This window comes from Lytechinus variegatus, chromosome 11, assembly GCF_018143015.1.
Source record: "Lytechinus variegatus isolate NC3 chromosome 11, Lvar_3.0, whole genome shotgun sequence".
NCBI classification, from domain to species: Eukaryota; Metazoa; Echinodermata; class Echinoidea; order Temnopleuroida; family Toxopneustidae; genus Lytechinus; species Lytechinus variegatus.
The window spans coordinates 17,522,230-17,539,934 of NC_054750.1; the positions used below are offsets into that span (position 1 = coordinate 17,522,230).

A 17,705-nucleotide genomic window follows, 5' to 3' on the forward strand; every position below is an offset into this window, starting at 1 on the left:
ACATGATTACGGTATTGGGACAAGACACTCTTTCAGGCCATATGTAATAATTATGCGTTTATGAAATATTTTTTCCTCAAAATGGGGATTTGAGAGGTCTCAAGTTTTTGTGTGGTTTTTTTTTACCCACACGGTAGTACACTGGTCAGAGTTTAATTCGTGCCATGCAACCCCCACCCCCTCCCCAATAAATTGAGGAGACGCCTCCAGGACTTTTAACCATCTACGTTCTGTGAAATCAATAAACAATTTCCATCAAACGGATGTCTTGACTGCTACTAAGTACCTTGCAGGACGTGAGTTTCCGCCATATTTTCATCTTTACGTGCAAGCGGGTCCCTTTGCTTCAACCCGGCGCCGGTTTCAACGAACCCTCTCCAACTGCAAACTCGAAATTCGCCTCTCTCTCTGGATTGGAGTCTGCGGGGAAATTTCTTGGTCAAGAAGCTTATGGCGTCATCGTGGATGGTAGAGTGTGACTGGTGCAGAGAGAGAGCTGGCTACACTATCACTCTTCGTCTACGGCAGATCCAATGTAGCAGTTAGTTGAAACCTTGGGGAAATCAAAATGAACAAATATACATATCAGCGTCTGCAAAATGTAAGCTGTTTATTGAAACGAACCATGTGAATAAAACAGATCTCACCATCCTATATACTCACACAAAAGAGCCAACTTTCAGGTAACGACAACCAAACTTACGTATCAACCCCCTTTTTTAAAGAAAATGTTCACAATAAGCAGGGACTACGAAACCGAGGGCCGCTTTTTTTAGTGCACATGTTCAACAAAGGCAAAATAGACAATTTGATTGTGATTTTCTACTAGTATGGTCATCCCCTTACAATTTCGGCTCAGCATCCCCACTTTCAAAATCGTTCTTTATCCCTTGTAAAGCACTACGCAACTTTAAAAGTTTTTGCGAAGTGTAGTCCATAACATGGAATAGACGAAATTCTTACATAATTAATTAATAGAAATTCAATAAAATTTTATGAGTCGTAGAAATTTACCTGAAAGAAATATTTTTAGACCAAAAAACATGTTTTGAGACAAATCGAAGCAACACATAATGACCGATCGATTCAATATATAATTTACAAATAATTGTGATAAACTTCGATATTGTATTAACAAAATTAAACAAGTATTTTTCGAGAGGAAGAACACAACGAAGCGCAAAACATCTTCCATAGTAAAAACAAATCAAGACAAAATATTCCCCAAACTGTTCATTCTGTAAAAGAGACCCTGAAACAATTTTTGTGATTTTCCGGTTGTTAACATTGTGTGGGACGATCTTTTATCTATAATTAATAAACCAAAAACAACATTCGAATATGACCATTTCCTCCTTTATTAAGATATTTGGCATTCAAGGTGATAATTTTTTAACATTCATTCTCCTTGTTTTCAAACACTATGTTCACTTTTGTAAACTTAATAACAAACACCCAATATTGTGGAATTCAAAGCTCGTATCAAAGGCATTAAGGATTTGAAAAATTTTTGGCGAAGAAAAATGGTAAAGTGGAGATGGAGATTTGATATTTAATTTGTCTTATGTATATCTCTACTTATACATACTTAAGTGCTCCTCGGCTTAATCATGTAAATAGCTTGTTGATTTGTTTGATTTGTATTGTAATTTATACTTTGATCAATAAAGATTGAAAGAAAAAACATCTTCCATGGTCAAAATACTCAGCAACATGTATCCGACAAAAGGAGCCGCAAATGAGAAAAAATAAGTAGTAAAATGAAGCGAAGAATCAGCCAAAAATTGTTTTGACTTGATCAAGATATTAAGCAGAAAAAATACAAACCGTATCAGTGAGGTACTGGGGGTGGGGCTTGAGGGTCTCCCCCCCCCCACACACACACACACAATTTTTCACGACCAAAAAAAAGAAATAGGGAAAGAAAAGGAAAGAGAGGAGGGTAAAATGTGATATTATTTTCTGAATATTATTTTTGTTGGCTCGCTTCGCTCGCAATTTTTTTTATAAATATATTACGTGATACACCATATCTAGGGATCTTGCCCCCTCAAATTTTTGGAGCTCATTACACCACTGAACAGTACAGAATATACAATTACCGATTATAGTTATTGCGTATTTTGAGGGGAGCGCAGTTTATATCCAACACAAGTCATATCTGAGCTGAGCGGTGTCCTCGCTAAGTACACGCATCCATTTAAAGGCGGTTAGACAAAATGAGGATTATCGGCAAGGAACAAGCACCATTAAATGTGCATAACTGAAACGGTATAAGCGTTTTTGCAATAAAAACCTCATTACCGTAATGGAAAATAGAGGGAGAAGTTCTAAAGTGCTCAAATACGAGGCCGTTATAGTCAATCTGCAGTCACCTTAATATCCCCGTCTGAAAAAAAATGCATGCTTCTCGTTCTCGGTCGTTTGCTTCAAGATTGCTTAAGCTTTTTGTATGGATTCTACCTCTAAGCAGAAAAGATTCTACAAAATTCAGAATAAATGAAATAGCGCATATGAAACCACATGGACAGAGGGGCCGATGAAACAATAAGCACTGTAATAAGGTACTTCCAGATATATATACAGTATTTAAGGAAAGTAGACTAAATGAAAAACCTACACAAGCGGACAAGAAAATAATAAGCCTGAGGTAGATTTATGAACAGCCAGTATGAGTGCTAACATCGCTAGACTTCAAAGTCTTCAGCGCGTCTTGGAAGCGTCTTAGAAGCGTCTTGAAAGCGTCTCGAAGACGTTGAGAAGTCGCCCTTAGGCAAAGGTCCATCAGGCGCGGCCGAGCCGCCCCCCCCCCTATTTCTTGGCCAAAAAATCATTTTAACTTAAGAGAAACGCTGGAAAACAGAAAGAAAAGGAGGAGGTATTACACCCATATTTGATTTTCGGCCTCGTAACGGCCGGCCGGAAGCCCACTGGCCTACTCGTAGTGGCATCGCATTCTGAAGAAGAATAGCAAAGTAGTCATTCTTATATGATGACAAAATGTCCTTATAATTTAACCCGGTGCTTGGTCTAAATATTAATAATAAAAAATCGGATCGCGCTTTGCGCTCGCATCATTTGTTAAGTACGATCCACATCGACTTCAAAATTTTCCTAAGATGCTTGAAATAGTGCTTAAATTGACCCTCTTCAGATCGCCATCAATTTTTTTGCAGCTCACGCTTGCGCGTTATTGATTTTCATAATAAAATAAATGTATTTAAATGCCCAGATTGTAGGTCTAAATCTCAAAAAAACACGCGCACACACTAGATTCGCATTTTGTTCTTTATTCAACGCGTGCTTGAATTATCCAGTTCATATCAAAATGTTCTTCTCGCGATTCGCACTTACATTATTAATGTAGGAAGATACCCAATTGGTCATCCTTTTCGTGATTTACGAAACATTAATGGTGGGTCCCGTTTTTAGGTCTAAATCCCATTTTTTCGCTCGCGCTTCGCGCTCCCATGAATTCGCTCGCGCTTCGCGCTCCCATGAAATGTTTAGTTATATATCTATCCTGTTTATGATTACAAAAACTGCTTAGAATGTCCAATTTTAGTTCAAAATGTCAAATATCTTCGCGCTCGCATTATTGGATTGTTTAAATGTGTATTGTTTACATGGGTAACTGCAAACAGTCCTTCTTAAGGTCTGTTTACCATCAGACCAGAACGTATATTAAAAAAACATTTCTGCTCGCGATTTGCGCTCACAGTAAATATCTAGTTCACGATCACAATAACTGCTCAGAACGTTCAATTTTCAGGAGTTTAGCTCGCGCTTCGCGCTCGTATTATTCAATTAGGGCTTATATGAGATTATCATTTATTTATGTTTTGTGAGAATAAAGCTAAGAAGTGACTCTTAGGACTACCCCTTCAAAGAAAAGGATAAAACTCAACTTTGAGCGGCCGATTGGGGAAAATGTGGGTTAAAAAAAATGTTCGCCCCCCCCCCCGGCATTGGCGAAAGCTGTCCATGGTCATACCCTGCTAGTAAAGACAGTGTCAACCGGTTTACGATTTCTTGGTTGCTACGTGTATGGACGTGTGAGCTTGTTTTTTTAAGGAGGTCTGTGCTTCGAATGTTCTCATTTAAAGCAAAAAGTGTGTACGCCCACTTAGTACTTAAAAGTCGTATTCAAATACCATGCACATGTAAAGTTTAACGAGCTTGACTGGCATAACAAGTTTACTGATATAGAAGAACCGAATGCAAGTGTACCAACATTTGCAGTTGATATTTTTTCGTTGTCTGTGTTGTATGTTTGTAGAACGAGATCGTTCCGTCAGTTGTGAAATGCGCATAGGCCTAAATAGGTATTATACTTAACATTAGTATGCCTTGATTAAAAAAAATTGATATGAATGTACAAGACCATTTTTGGTATACAAGAAAGATATAACATTTTTGAGGTAGAGTTAACGGTCTACAAGACCGAGGTTGAACGTGTCATGTATGAATCAGTGATCGTGATACTAACTCATGACAATACGATTGGGTGTTTTTCTTAATCACATTCCCGTGAACGCCTTCGCATCGTGGTTACCATGGAAACACGACGAAATGACAGTTAATGAGGAAACTACGACTGAGAAAAGTGGGAAGTACGTCCAAAACGGTGCAGCAATTAAGAACAAGAAAATGAAAGGGATGATATAGCATGAAGGTTCCGCCGCAACGAGATGCGTTTTAAGATATAGCAATGATGTAGGGCATCATATACATCATAGCATCCATAATGGTTTCCTCTGTCGTGTATTTCATACACTACTTGATTCCCTTTCGTTGTTCCTCCCACCTCTTCCATATATAGAATGTATCTGCGCAATGCTTTGGCCATTGTACCTTCACAGTGTGGCCCATAATGCTCGTAAAAAGCGTTTTAAGTTTAGAAAATGCTCAGAAAAATCCGTCTCGAAAGAGTCCCTTTTCATCAGACTTCAGATGAAATTAATATAGCATACCGACGTGCCTGGAAATAAGTTACATCATTCAACTGCTAAGAATAATGGGATTTCATCTCAGTATTCGGAATGCTAAGATATCCATCGGTCGTTGCTATAGGTAACAGCCAGCGCCATCCACATCTTGACTGCTGAACAAAGCAATCCCACATTAATGCTCATTGTTATTATACATCAATATTTTCATTATATTGATGAAATACAATGAATATATAAGATATGTCGCTGTCTGTTCTATCACCTGACCTCTTTTCTTTGTTTGTAGCATGTTTACTTTGTAACCTTTATTGTAAAGCGCGTAGAGAAACTTTCAGTTTATTATGCGCTATATAAGTAGTATTATTATTATTATTTTAGTCCAACATTTTTATACTCAATACCGAGTTAGAAATAGTTACAACAAAAATCGATCGTTCTTTTTTTACAAAATAAAACTGTCACACGAAATCAAAATACGCATGATTTGATTTGATTAAAAATTCATTTTTAGATTTCAAATTAATATTGGAAATATGATTGAATACGCTTTTTTATATCCAAGGTTTCGTTGTTAAAGACTGTAAGCCATGGGGGTGATCCCGGGGAACGGGGACATGTCGTCCTCCCCCACCCCTCAAATATTCCATTTGTACAGCAGCCTATAGGGTAGATCCTCCCCCCCCCCTCTCAGTTCCTCTACCCGACCCGAATTCTCACCAAATAGCCCTCATGTTGTGAACGAATTGTCTTTTGCTCTCAATAAATTTCAGGCGAGTTTGTCTCATGTCGAATTGTTATTTCTATTGAATTCGAGATTAGGAATATGGTCTGTTGCTACTGTATATTTGTCGTCAGAACTGGGCACATGTTAAAAGAGGCCTGTGCATAATTATAGACAAGAAAATACCTGGAACCCGCTCCAGGCAGGCAAGGTGTTGACACAAATCATCATAATTGACCGAGTAGTTATCTTAATTTCTCCCGGGATTTCGCACCACGTGAGACATTTGAATGTCTAGAAAAACATGATTAGTTTCTTATGCAGGTTGGGAAGGAGGCAACAGTTTAAAAATATGTTGCATTTAAATGTTGCATTTAAATGTTACCTGTAGGGCACACATCACTAGCTCGCATTCGCGTCGCTGGAATTCGGAGAAAAGAGAAAACGGACTGCTCTCCTCTCTCTCTCTCCCTCTCTCACCGTGGACCTATTTGATCTCACCAACACGACGAAGATCCGACACTGTTTTCAGGACCCCATTTACACCGGAGAAAGTTCCCGCTACTTTGTGAATTGTCAGATAGATGCTACGTCCGTGTCACGGCCTTGCTACGTCCTTGCAACGTCCGTATAGTGGGTTGGCGATATTCACACGGCTTTCATGCGGCATCGAATCGGCTCCGCTGACGCCATGTCTTCGCTACGTCAGTGCAGATCGGGACTTGTACCTACGTTTCTTTAGACACAGGGATAATCGCAGTGGAATCGCCATCTAGTGGGATGGGGGTATTATCTTTACTACGTCATTACAATACACTGCCTAGATGGCAATACGTGGGCTTTGGACACGTAGCAGAAAAATGAGTCTCTATAAATCATGACGACTTTGACACGTCCTTAAAGGTCAAGTCCACCTCAGAAAATTGTTGATTTGAATCAAAAGAGAAAAATCAGACAAGCACAATGCTGAAGATTTCATCAAAATCGGATGTAAAATAAGAAAGTTATGACATTTCAAAGTTTCGCTTATTTTTAACAAAATAGTTATATGAACGAGCCAGTTACATCCAAATGAGAGAGTTGATGATGTCACTCACTATTTCTTTTGTTTTTTATTGTTTGAATTATACAATATTTCAATTTTTACGAATTTGACGATTAGGACCTCCTTGCCTGAAGCACAAAATGTTAAAATAATGGAATTCCACGTGTTCAGGGAGGAATGAAACTTCATTTCACATGACAATGACGAGAAAATAAAAAGATTTCATATTTCAAACAATAAAAAACAAAAGAAATAGTGAGTGAATGACATCATCGACTCTCTCATTTGGATGTAGCTGGCTCGTTCATAATTATAACTGTTTTTGTGAAATGAAGCGAAATTTTGAAATGTCATAACTTTCTTATTTTACATCCGATATTAATGAAATTTTCATTGTTATGTTTGTTTGTTGGTTGGTTGAATTTTTCGCTTTTTATTCAAATCAAGTTTTTGTTGGGGTGGCCCTTTAAAGTATTAGGGCCCTTTAAAGGCCACCACACACCTTACGACTGTGCCCGATCCGATTTTGTAACAAATCGCATTTTACTAATTTTCTGAAAATGTGAATGGAACATTTCATTTCATTTGAGGTTAAAATTAATTGAAAGAATAATAATATAACCATTTTGAATGATTGCAAGCCTTTATTTTGGAGTAAAGGCCAAATTAGTTTCAAATCGTAGCCAATCGTACGACTGCTATTACGTCATTACGACTAGATATTAAATCTGCTTTTATTCTAAGAAGGATGATAGCATAGTCACAGATTTGTATTCGTACGATGATTTCGAACATTACACAGTAAGATATTCCAAGTCTCAATATTACATCAAATTCTACTACGATTTATTCCAAAATTGAGTCGCAGACCAATCGTATGGTGTGCGGTCGCCTTAACAGATCTCAATGCGCTCTCGTAAGTTGTAGCAGTTCTTACTGCGTCATGGTAATTTCCTTTGACTTAGCTCCAATTGCATTGGTGTATCGTCAAACTGTGTTTGAAGTATTATAGAATTAAAGATAAATTCCAGTTTTGGTAACGATCTCAAAATGACTTTTTACAGAATCTAATATAATGACCATCCAAGTGTCTGTTTGTATGAATAAAAGATATGTGCCAAAGGATTCTGGAAGAAATTGTGTAATTGCTGAGAAATAAGCAAAATAAGCGCGGATTCGATCACTATCTGTGTTGGTGATCTTCAGTGTGAACATTTTTCAGCGTAGATTTCAAGATTTCACAAAGTTCAGTTTATGTAACTGTACCAGATCTAGATCCTCGATGATATTCTGACAATTAAGCCTGGTTTTACAGACTTTCTCATGAAATCAGTGTTTACTGAAACTACTGGCATTTCTCTTTAAACACATAATTCCTAGTCACAAAACCATCAAGCAATATGTCCAATACTCGTTTTGCCCCTATATTTTAATTGCATTACGTCACACGTAACGATTACTACAATGTCATGACAAGGATGGTCGTGTTTGCAGATAAAACATGCTAGAAACAATGTATACAGTAATCAAGATAATTCAGGCACCTCCAGTGTATGTCCCCATTCAGACAAGAGAGTTCTTGTTTTGATAGGCCCTTATGACGTATGGATATACAGGACAATGTCTGACTTTTTTCGCGTTTGATCATTAAAATATTAATTTCAATAAATATGGTATATCATATTACATATATTATATATATATACATATCGTTGCGTCGGAAAAATTATCGTGAAAGGGGTCACTTCGTCTGAATAATCATACATATCAACTTATCGTTTATATAAATATAAATTATATATCGCATAATAATATAGTATTCAAGGTGATGCGTCTGAAAACAATTTGAGTTGACCAATAACAACCTATCAGCTTATCACAGTTACAGGACTTGTCAAAACTGGACTAATCCAGCGCTTGCAGACGTACGTTACGACGGTTACACTTCGTAATTCCGAAGGTTCGTAAGTCCGAAGGTTCTTTATTCCGAAAGTTCGTAATTCCGAAACACGTAAATTGCTTATACCTCGATGTTCGTTAATCCGAAAACGTAAAAGAATTCGTTAATCCGAACATTTGTGGCGTTATTCCGTAATCATTACGTTTTCGGACTAACGAACCTTCGGGATTACGAACCTCACTTCGTTTTCGGACTAACGAACCTTCGGGATTACGAACCTCATTTCGTTTTCGGACTAACGAACCTTCGGAAATACGAACCTTTGGAATAACGAACCTTCGGAATATCCGAACCTTCGGAATAACGAAGCTTCGGAATTACGAATGTATGCGCATTTTATCATGACTTGTAACCCCGAATCTCGATAATTGAACAAGATATCATTTTGTCAATATTATTCAAGAAATCATTTTGTGTCGTCAATAAACATGATAAATGGTAATTACGAATAACACAAGAATTGGAATAACAGATATGCAGAATTGATTCCTTGATTTGAAACAGATGATTAAGTTCTAAAAATGCCTGCCATACGCGTACTGCTTGGACACTCCCTTAACATGTAATAATCTCGTTTGCGTGTATTTTCTTTGGCGGAAATGATATAGAACCTAAACCTTTGAAATCATGGGGCATCAAACACAATCATTGGTCATGTTTGAAAAAGGAATTCATCGATACAACAGTGGCCCTTCTGTTCAATCCAGTTCAATTCAATTCAAAGCAGGGGTCGCGGCCAAATGGCTGAATTTGTCAAATATAAAACATACAAACAATAATAGAATCATTACATATTTCACACACTAAGATACAGTAACATTTGTCAATACTGAGATAAGAAATATGCAGGCCTATGTAGTAAAATAAGGCAAGACTACTGCAGTGAAAATGAATTTACATAATAAATGAGGAAGTGGTAAAATAAAAACAATAAAAACAAATAAAGCAAGTTGTAAAAGCCCATTAATAGCCCGATTAAAATGAAACGAATGGCGTTCTGGTCATAAAATAGTTTCGACGAATATGTTTGAGAAAACAGATATTGGTTTTTAATGGAAAGGCTGCTAAACAAACGGAGGATTGACATAAACTCCTCATGTGTAACATAATCAAATTTTATCATTTGAAAAGAAGTTTAAAAATTGCCAGCCATAGCAACAATGACGCTGACTGGAATCTTAAATGAGTTCACAGGAACGATACATCCATAAATCTTAAACACTTTAAACATGTTAAAACACAATTTACCACGGCTGTTCCGGATAATTCTGTTCGAACGCTGGCTCCCTTGACTTCAGGCTAATGTCGCCACTTATGAACACTATGAAAATTTCGGAACCTAATAACGAACTTGAAACGATTGATTGAACTATACGGTATCTCAAGCAGTAGTAAACCAGGAGGAAATGTTTTTTATTCCATTGAGAAAAAAAATAAGTGAGGGGGTACCGAACAAAATTGATAGAATTTTATCTTCAAAAGAAAAGCCCGAATCATTGACGTTCATCCAAAAAAATAAAAACGGACAGTCGTCAAATCTGGAGCAGACATAACCAATCCCCCGTCCCGGCCCTTCCCCTATTATGTCTACCCCCATCCCCCATCCTTCCCAAGAACAGCGACAGTAAAATCTGGTAGCCAACACTTTGACCTGGTAAGGTCATCTAAAAGTCGGTCGGTAAATGTGGCCTTCAAGTTCATATCCTTAGTCCTTGACTTCAACTTCCGCTTGAAACGTCCTTCATCCAACACAGGTCTTGTATGATTCTGTGCAGCATGGGAGTATCAACCTACCATCGATATCAGTTGTAACATTAATGATAAATTCTATGGAAAAGAGTCAGCTTCTAGATAGAGTTATGAATTTTAAGAACCCGACACTCAAGCAGTCAAGTGAACGAAAATTTATACGATTTATAAAAATAGACAATCGATTTTGTTTCTTATCCATCGACCATGTTGTTACAGTGTGCTTTTCAAGTTTGTTATCTTTCTGCGATCGCTCATATGGGGTTTTCTATTAAAGTGATCGGTTAACATTGGTTCGACTTTTAAAAAATCTGAGCTAGAAGGTCATACTTGTCACCTGTGTCTGTGATATGTTACGAAAATAAAGCCCAGAAAAAATTGCGTTCGAAAATAATTATCTCGTGCTTCAAAAATTGAAATATAAAGTGACCAGAAACACCATCTTAATTTCATCCCATACACGTATGTGTACTATTTAGGTGTCTATAAGACGCCTATTTACAAAATCGGGGTTTTCCTTGTAGTTTTAGCTTTTCATTCTCAATAATGGTTGTTTTCAGGGTTTATTAGTTCTTATACATGCACTTGTACACATGTTTCATCTTAGTTTGAGAATTTTTTAAATCGGCTGCTCACAAAGTTAAACAATACCTTTAAGAGAACCAGAAAGCGTATAGATAATAATCAATTCTTTTGATTATAAAGTTAAAGGCCTAGACTATTTTAACAATTTTGGAAATCATTTTCGTTAATGCATAAATGCCTATAATGCCCGTAGGTTTTTATTTGTTGTTAAATAAAATGTTCTGGAACGGCCTCTTCTTGGCCATATCTTCTACCCGAAAAAAATATGGGAAAATCGGTACTGAAACTCAGGAAAGTACCCCCCCCCCCCCAACATTCCCATTATGAAAAGGTGGAGGAATGTCCCAATAAACATGTAGAATGAACAGATAAATTGGAAATAACAGTCAAAACAGCGATGAATCTATAGACATCTATAGAGTTATTATTGTATTAGCAAGGCTCAAGGGCAGAACACCTCTGTCCATCACCTATCATGATCAATGGAAACGAACATATTGAGCTACAAGATCCCACTCAATAATCGTCCCCTTCCTTTCTATAACTTTTGAGTCATAATAGCCCTTCCTACAGTGGTCGATAACGCGATCAATAAATTGCAGCAGTGCACTGAAATAGCCACTGAACTCTGCTAAAGGGCTGGTGGACAATGGTGGACTTCCCGCTTACATACGAAGCAACAGAAGGTGGTGCTAATCCAGCCAAACGACTTCCAAAGAAGTCTGGCTTGGTGCTAATCCAGCCAAACGACTTCCAAAGAAGTCTGGCTTTGGCCCACCCTGCATTAAAACAACATGTAATTTCTAACGTGTCGTTGCCCCCCTTTTCCATTCTATTTGTTTTTGTATCTTAAATTGAGACTAGTACAATGCACAGAGTAATATGCTACAATTGATTATACATGTACATGTAAATTTATCTTGATGTGTATTCCCTTCAGAGTAACCTATATCGTCCAATGTTTTATTTTGATTTATGTCACCCTTTTTATTTTTTTTCCATTCATTTTTTTATTTCATCTTTGTTTTGTGATTTTACTGCTTTTGAACTGTTTTAAATCATTCCAATTACCTGTAAATATTGTGATTATATGTGATTTTGAATACCAATAAAACACATAATTAAAAAAAAAAAAAAACGTGTCGTTGCTTTGATAAACGATTAGGTGCTAAAGATAAATCATTAACCCATCTAGCCATAAATATACAACACGAAAGAGGCACTCCCTCCTCACCCATGGTATCAACAGTAAATAAATTTCTGCAGTCTGCAGATGGCTATCAATAGCTCACAAGATTGCAATCGATTTGTAGTGTCGTGGGAGGACACGAAGATGGGTTCGTACGAGTTCCTTGGTTTTTATATCTCGAGGGAAATGTTGTATAATACCAAGGAGTCAAAAGTTTGTGTCTCCATGCATACACTAGCACATCTCCATGGTATTATACCGCGGAATTCTCACCGACAATTTCTCATTTATTTACGAGATTTAGGAATGGTTGCACAATGCCCTGGCAGGCCTATGCCCTGCGTGTGACTTTATCACTTAACAAAAAAAAAACGATATCTGGTAGTAAATTCTACAACAAACGTGTGGAAAATAAAAGAGTTTTTTTATTTCAGGTAATTATTTGTCGGATTTCAGAATAGGATACGTGCTACTTATGGTGAAAAACTTGGTTTTCCCAACAACGTACATCGTTCAACAAAAATTAGCTTTTCTATATGTCTTTAGATCATTGGAATATAAGGCACGCACGTCTTTGAATGATGAACAGCATTGGTAGTATATGAAGGGCAGTTTCGTATTCAATAGTCACTCCTTTGTTGATTAGGCTTTGCGAAACGACTCTCTGATCTTAAAATATCGACTCTATTTGAAACTGAAATCGTGATAGAAAAGTAGAAGGAAAACTCAAGTGCAATTCATTTCTATAGAAACAGCAGATGTGTATAGTACAAAATAGGTCTCTACGTATGGTGTATGCACTACTGCCGAGTGAAGAATTATAAATGAGTGGGATATGAAAGGATATTCTGCTTATTGCGAAGAGCGCAGGTTGTTATTAATTAAAGGTTAACCATCAGAACTGGGCTTTACTCCATGATGTACGGAACAAGGATTTGTAAAAATAGAAAGAGGGATAGGTACTATCGGTTCCATATTAATCAGAAACAGGAGAGGAAGGAATTTGGGATTCAATACATGTCTATCCAAGTGCGCGGGTTTGTTCTTGAAATGAAATAAATAATGTGAAAACCTTATGTGGTTTCTTTGTTCATTAGATCTATGGTGAATCTTTCAAACTGATTTGAGATCACGGGAATTCAACTTGAGAACGATGACTTAAAGGACAAGTCCATCCCCCAAAAAAACAAAAAAAACATTTGAATAAAAAAGAGAAAAATCAAACAAGCATAACACTGAAAATTTCATCAAAATCGGATGTAAAATAAGAAAGTTATGACATTTTAAAGTTTTGCTTAATTTTACAAAACAGTTAAATGCACATCCTGGTCAGTATGCAAATGAGGAGACTGATGGTGTCATCCACTCACTATTTCTTTTGCATTTTATTTTGTGAAATATGAAATATTCTAATTTTCTCCTCATTGTCAAGTGAAACAGTGATTAGTTCATCCCTATACATGTGGAATTAGCATTGTTTAATACTATGGTTTAGTCAATTCGGTCCCTATCGTCAAATCTGTAAAAAATAAATATTTTATGATTCAAGCAATAAAAAACGAAATAGTGAGTGATGGACATCATCGACTGATTCATTTGCACATCACCATGATCACCGAAATGTGCAAATCACTGTTTTGTGAAAAAAGCGAAATTTTAAAATGCCATAACTTTCTTATTTTACATCCGATTTTGATGAAATTTTCAGTGTTGTGCTAGTTTGATTTTTCTCTATTTATTCAAATCAACATTTAGCTGGGGTGGACTTGACCTATAACAACTTCTTATAAAATTTCATCGTCAAGGAGTACATCTACCTAAAACGAAAATACATTTAATTGGCATGATTATATGCCTAACTAACAGCCCCGGCCCCCTCCTCTGTTCATATTTGTGTCCTTACACAGGTATTTTTTTTCATACCACAGAGGGATAAAATAGTAGACCTTACATGATAAAGTGCGAGGCAAGCAGTTTAATCAATACAGGTAATATGGATAAGGCCTACATAAAACGAACGAGTCTTTTTTTACGCCAGAAATTTGTACGTTAAACAAACTTGGGGATGTTATAAACATGTGAATCAGGTGTCATCTTACGATTAAAAACTGAATCGACGAGAAAAAACTAGTTGCAGTAAATAGATTTGAGAGTATTGGATAGGTAAAGTAGTCCGTCGAAATCGACATCTTCGTTAGAAGTCATTCATGAAAAAGGAATGGATTCAGACATAGTACGCTAAGCTCAGATGCAACAGTAATCTAAAGGAAAAGTGGGGACACGGCGCACTCATTCAGGACTATGAAGACTGACTAAATTTACAAAGCAAACACGAAATATTGTCATACCTTATATCAAATACATGCAGTCGGCCCCCCAAAAAGCGCCGGTGGATATCCTCGGGCAGACTCATCGGATGCTGGCTGGTAGCTAGCTGCTTCCACGGCGAGCATACAAAATTGCGACGAAATACTGTCAATAAAAGTACTACCATTCCCAATACAACCAACAGGAGCACACGGGCGTACTTGATTGAAGCCTTATTCCAACAAACTAGAGATAAATTACAACTGATTTCACATATTGAAAGTTATAAATACCGATCTTGGAAGAGAAGAACGTTGACGAGACTCTATCGCTTGCCTTCCACTCAGTGCGGATCAGCAACGCAAGAATGATCAGAGAAAAGACTGCTTTGTAATTTTGTGTCGATCAATATGCGAGCAACGGCGTGCGCCATCTGTGCACTGCCTCACGCACCAAGTGCATTCATTATCTTGGCAGAATGATTTGCATTCTTGGCGGTTACGTAATCATAAGTCAGTCAGTCCTCATTTTTATTCTTGATTATCTTTGCAATTAAAGGCTTCCTGTAGCCCAACTGAAGGCCAAATACAATCTCCAAGTATGGTCCCAGAAAATTTGAGGGGTTCATCTCTCGAATCAATAGTAAAAATCCAAAATCAATGTTAAAACCGATTTTGAAATATTTTTGGAAACATGGCTCAAAAATTAAGTAGCCTTACCATGTCCTTCCAATGCATGATCTGCCAATCGCCACAAAGTTGTCCGATGCATTATCAAATGACAAGATAGTTATATGCAATAAGTACTGAAGTACTATTTGCCCCCATGGTATACTTGCAGATAAGGAAATTCAGTTGAACTAAAACACCCACTGGAATTGCCCGACATAGCGATGCAAAATCGTGCAAACTGGATCCGGAGCATCAACCATCATGGACCGCCCGTATGCCTGGAATTTGCTAGCATTCAATCGCAGTTTATGTCAGCGATATGAACCGAAGATGAAGGCCCATCCGTTCACGGATGGTATCCACTTGGAAGTATTCAATTTAACATGGATAAGGCCCAACAGTTTTAATACTGAACATGAGTTGAATTTCGTCAGCAGAGATTTAAACCATGAGCTATCTTAGAATTGAACTATTATACGTTAAGCCTCATTAACTAGAGGAGACAAAAGTCAATATGTTTTATCATTTGTTTCAGACTAATATAAACAGGTTCGCATGCAGCCACGAAGATACATGCATGTTCACTGACCGATGACGTCACTGCAAAAAAAAAGCCCAAACATGAATGTCGGAGTGATTTTCATCGTGGTTTTGAGATTGTAGCTCATCATGATCGTGGCATGTTTGAGAAAAATATCAAATAATTGTGCATTAAAAACAAAATGTTTAAGGTAAGATTTCCTTCAAGTATAGGGCGTTCGGAGAGTATTGCGAGCGGCGCTGCCTGGGCAGCCCCCTCATCCTCCTCGATCTTCAGTAAAATAAAAATATTATACTGTTATTATCTGAATCATCATGACAGCATGCATGAGTCAACTTCTTGCTCTATAAGTATAAGGTGACGAAACCGACAAATTCGTCTCTGATTCCCACACGTCTTTTTCGATGCCTCAGGCATGTCAGACAAATCTATTTACTACATAATTGTACACTGACAGCCCCCCCCCCCCTCAGTGATAATTTGTGTTCCTTTTCTTTTCTTGAGTTAATCTTGTATTGGACTAATCTCCTCCATAAATTGAATCTCTCTTTCTTTTTTAATATCTTATGCACTCTATCACTTATCTTATATTTTGATGTCATTATTAATTGTCATGTTGGGTGACGTACTGCACACTACAAACAGTTTACCCCATATTGGGTAAAATGGGAACATGTATGCTTGCAGGGTAAAATGAAACCAAATACTTTTTTTTATTTCACGCAATGTTCACTGTTAGAAAAAATAAAAGAAGTTCCTGCAGCAGAGTCTCGAGAACACCTGTAATCTTACCGAATTGCGTAATCTTACAGGAAATTGGTATTTGATGTATGGAATCTTACAAATTTCCTTGAATAAAACACCCTTTTCCCCTTTTTAAAGAGACCTGTTCTGTTAAATTGCAGAAAAATTCTTGTTTTATGAATTTACAGAATGATTATTACGCAATTCGGTAAGATTACAGGTGTTCTCGAGACTCTGCTGCAGGAACTTCTTTTATTTTTTCTAACAGTGTTGCGTTGAAATTTACCCTTTAAAGTTTAAACTTGCATTTTGCCCAACATGGAGAAAAACCACACAGCAAACACGCTTGTTCCCTTTCTACGCAATAATGGGTACATTTTTACTCAATCTTTCTTAGAGTGTGACGTTATTATTCCGAAGGTTCGAGTACTCCGACACTACCATAAGCATAAGTTTCATTATAAAAAAATATTACCTCATTTTCGGACTATTAAACCTTCGGAATAACAAACTCCGAGACGCAATATCGACCCTTCGGAGTATTCGAAATTTGGGTAAACTGAGACCATAATCTCACCAGCATGAACAAATTAATGTGGACTGTCTATTATAATGGTTGGAGGCCTAGCACAAAAACGATCAACTGTGATAATTTGGCGTGGGCCCAGGAAAGAGATAAAATCGATAAAAATAAAGCATCTTTAAACGGTATTCTCCAGGAAAATTCCATGTTCGAATTGCATTGAAAAAAATAATAAAAGGAAGAAATAAGAGACACAGGATATAACTTAAAATAGCCTCAAGTAAAAATATACTTGGGTAAATTACAAGTCGTCTCGAAGGAAATGTGTTCGTTTTCCTTCAAAGAAGCACAGATAAGTAGCAAAATAAATAGGTCGATAAACACGGACATTAAAAGGACATGTACACTTTAAAAAAAAAACTTGATTTTACAGAAAAAACGAAGATTTTGCAGAAATCAATCTGTATATTCATAAAACAGGAATTTTTCTGCAAGGTCTGTTTAAAAATGGGAAAAGGGTGTTTTATTCAAGAAAATTTGTAAGATTCCATACACCAAATACGAATTTCCTGTAAGATTACGCAATCTGGTAAGATTACAGGTGTTCTCGAGACTCTGCTGCAGGAACTTCTTTTATTTTAAGGATAAATTTTCTAAAAGTGTAGAGGTACATGTCTTTAAAAAAATGTGTTGCCAGGGAAAAAGAAAAATTAATATC

At 36.9% G+C, this 17,705-nt stretch overlaps 1 pseudogene; it reads right to left on the reverse strand.

Moving 5' to 3' along the window:
- The window catches only part of LOC121424582, a 33,897-nt pseudogene extending 19,008 nt beyond the window's left edge, over window positions 1-14,889 (reverse strand).
- Between the last annotated feature and the right edge of the window lie 2,816 nt (window positions 14,890-17,705).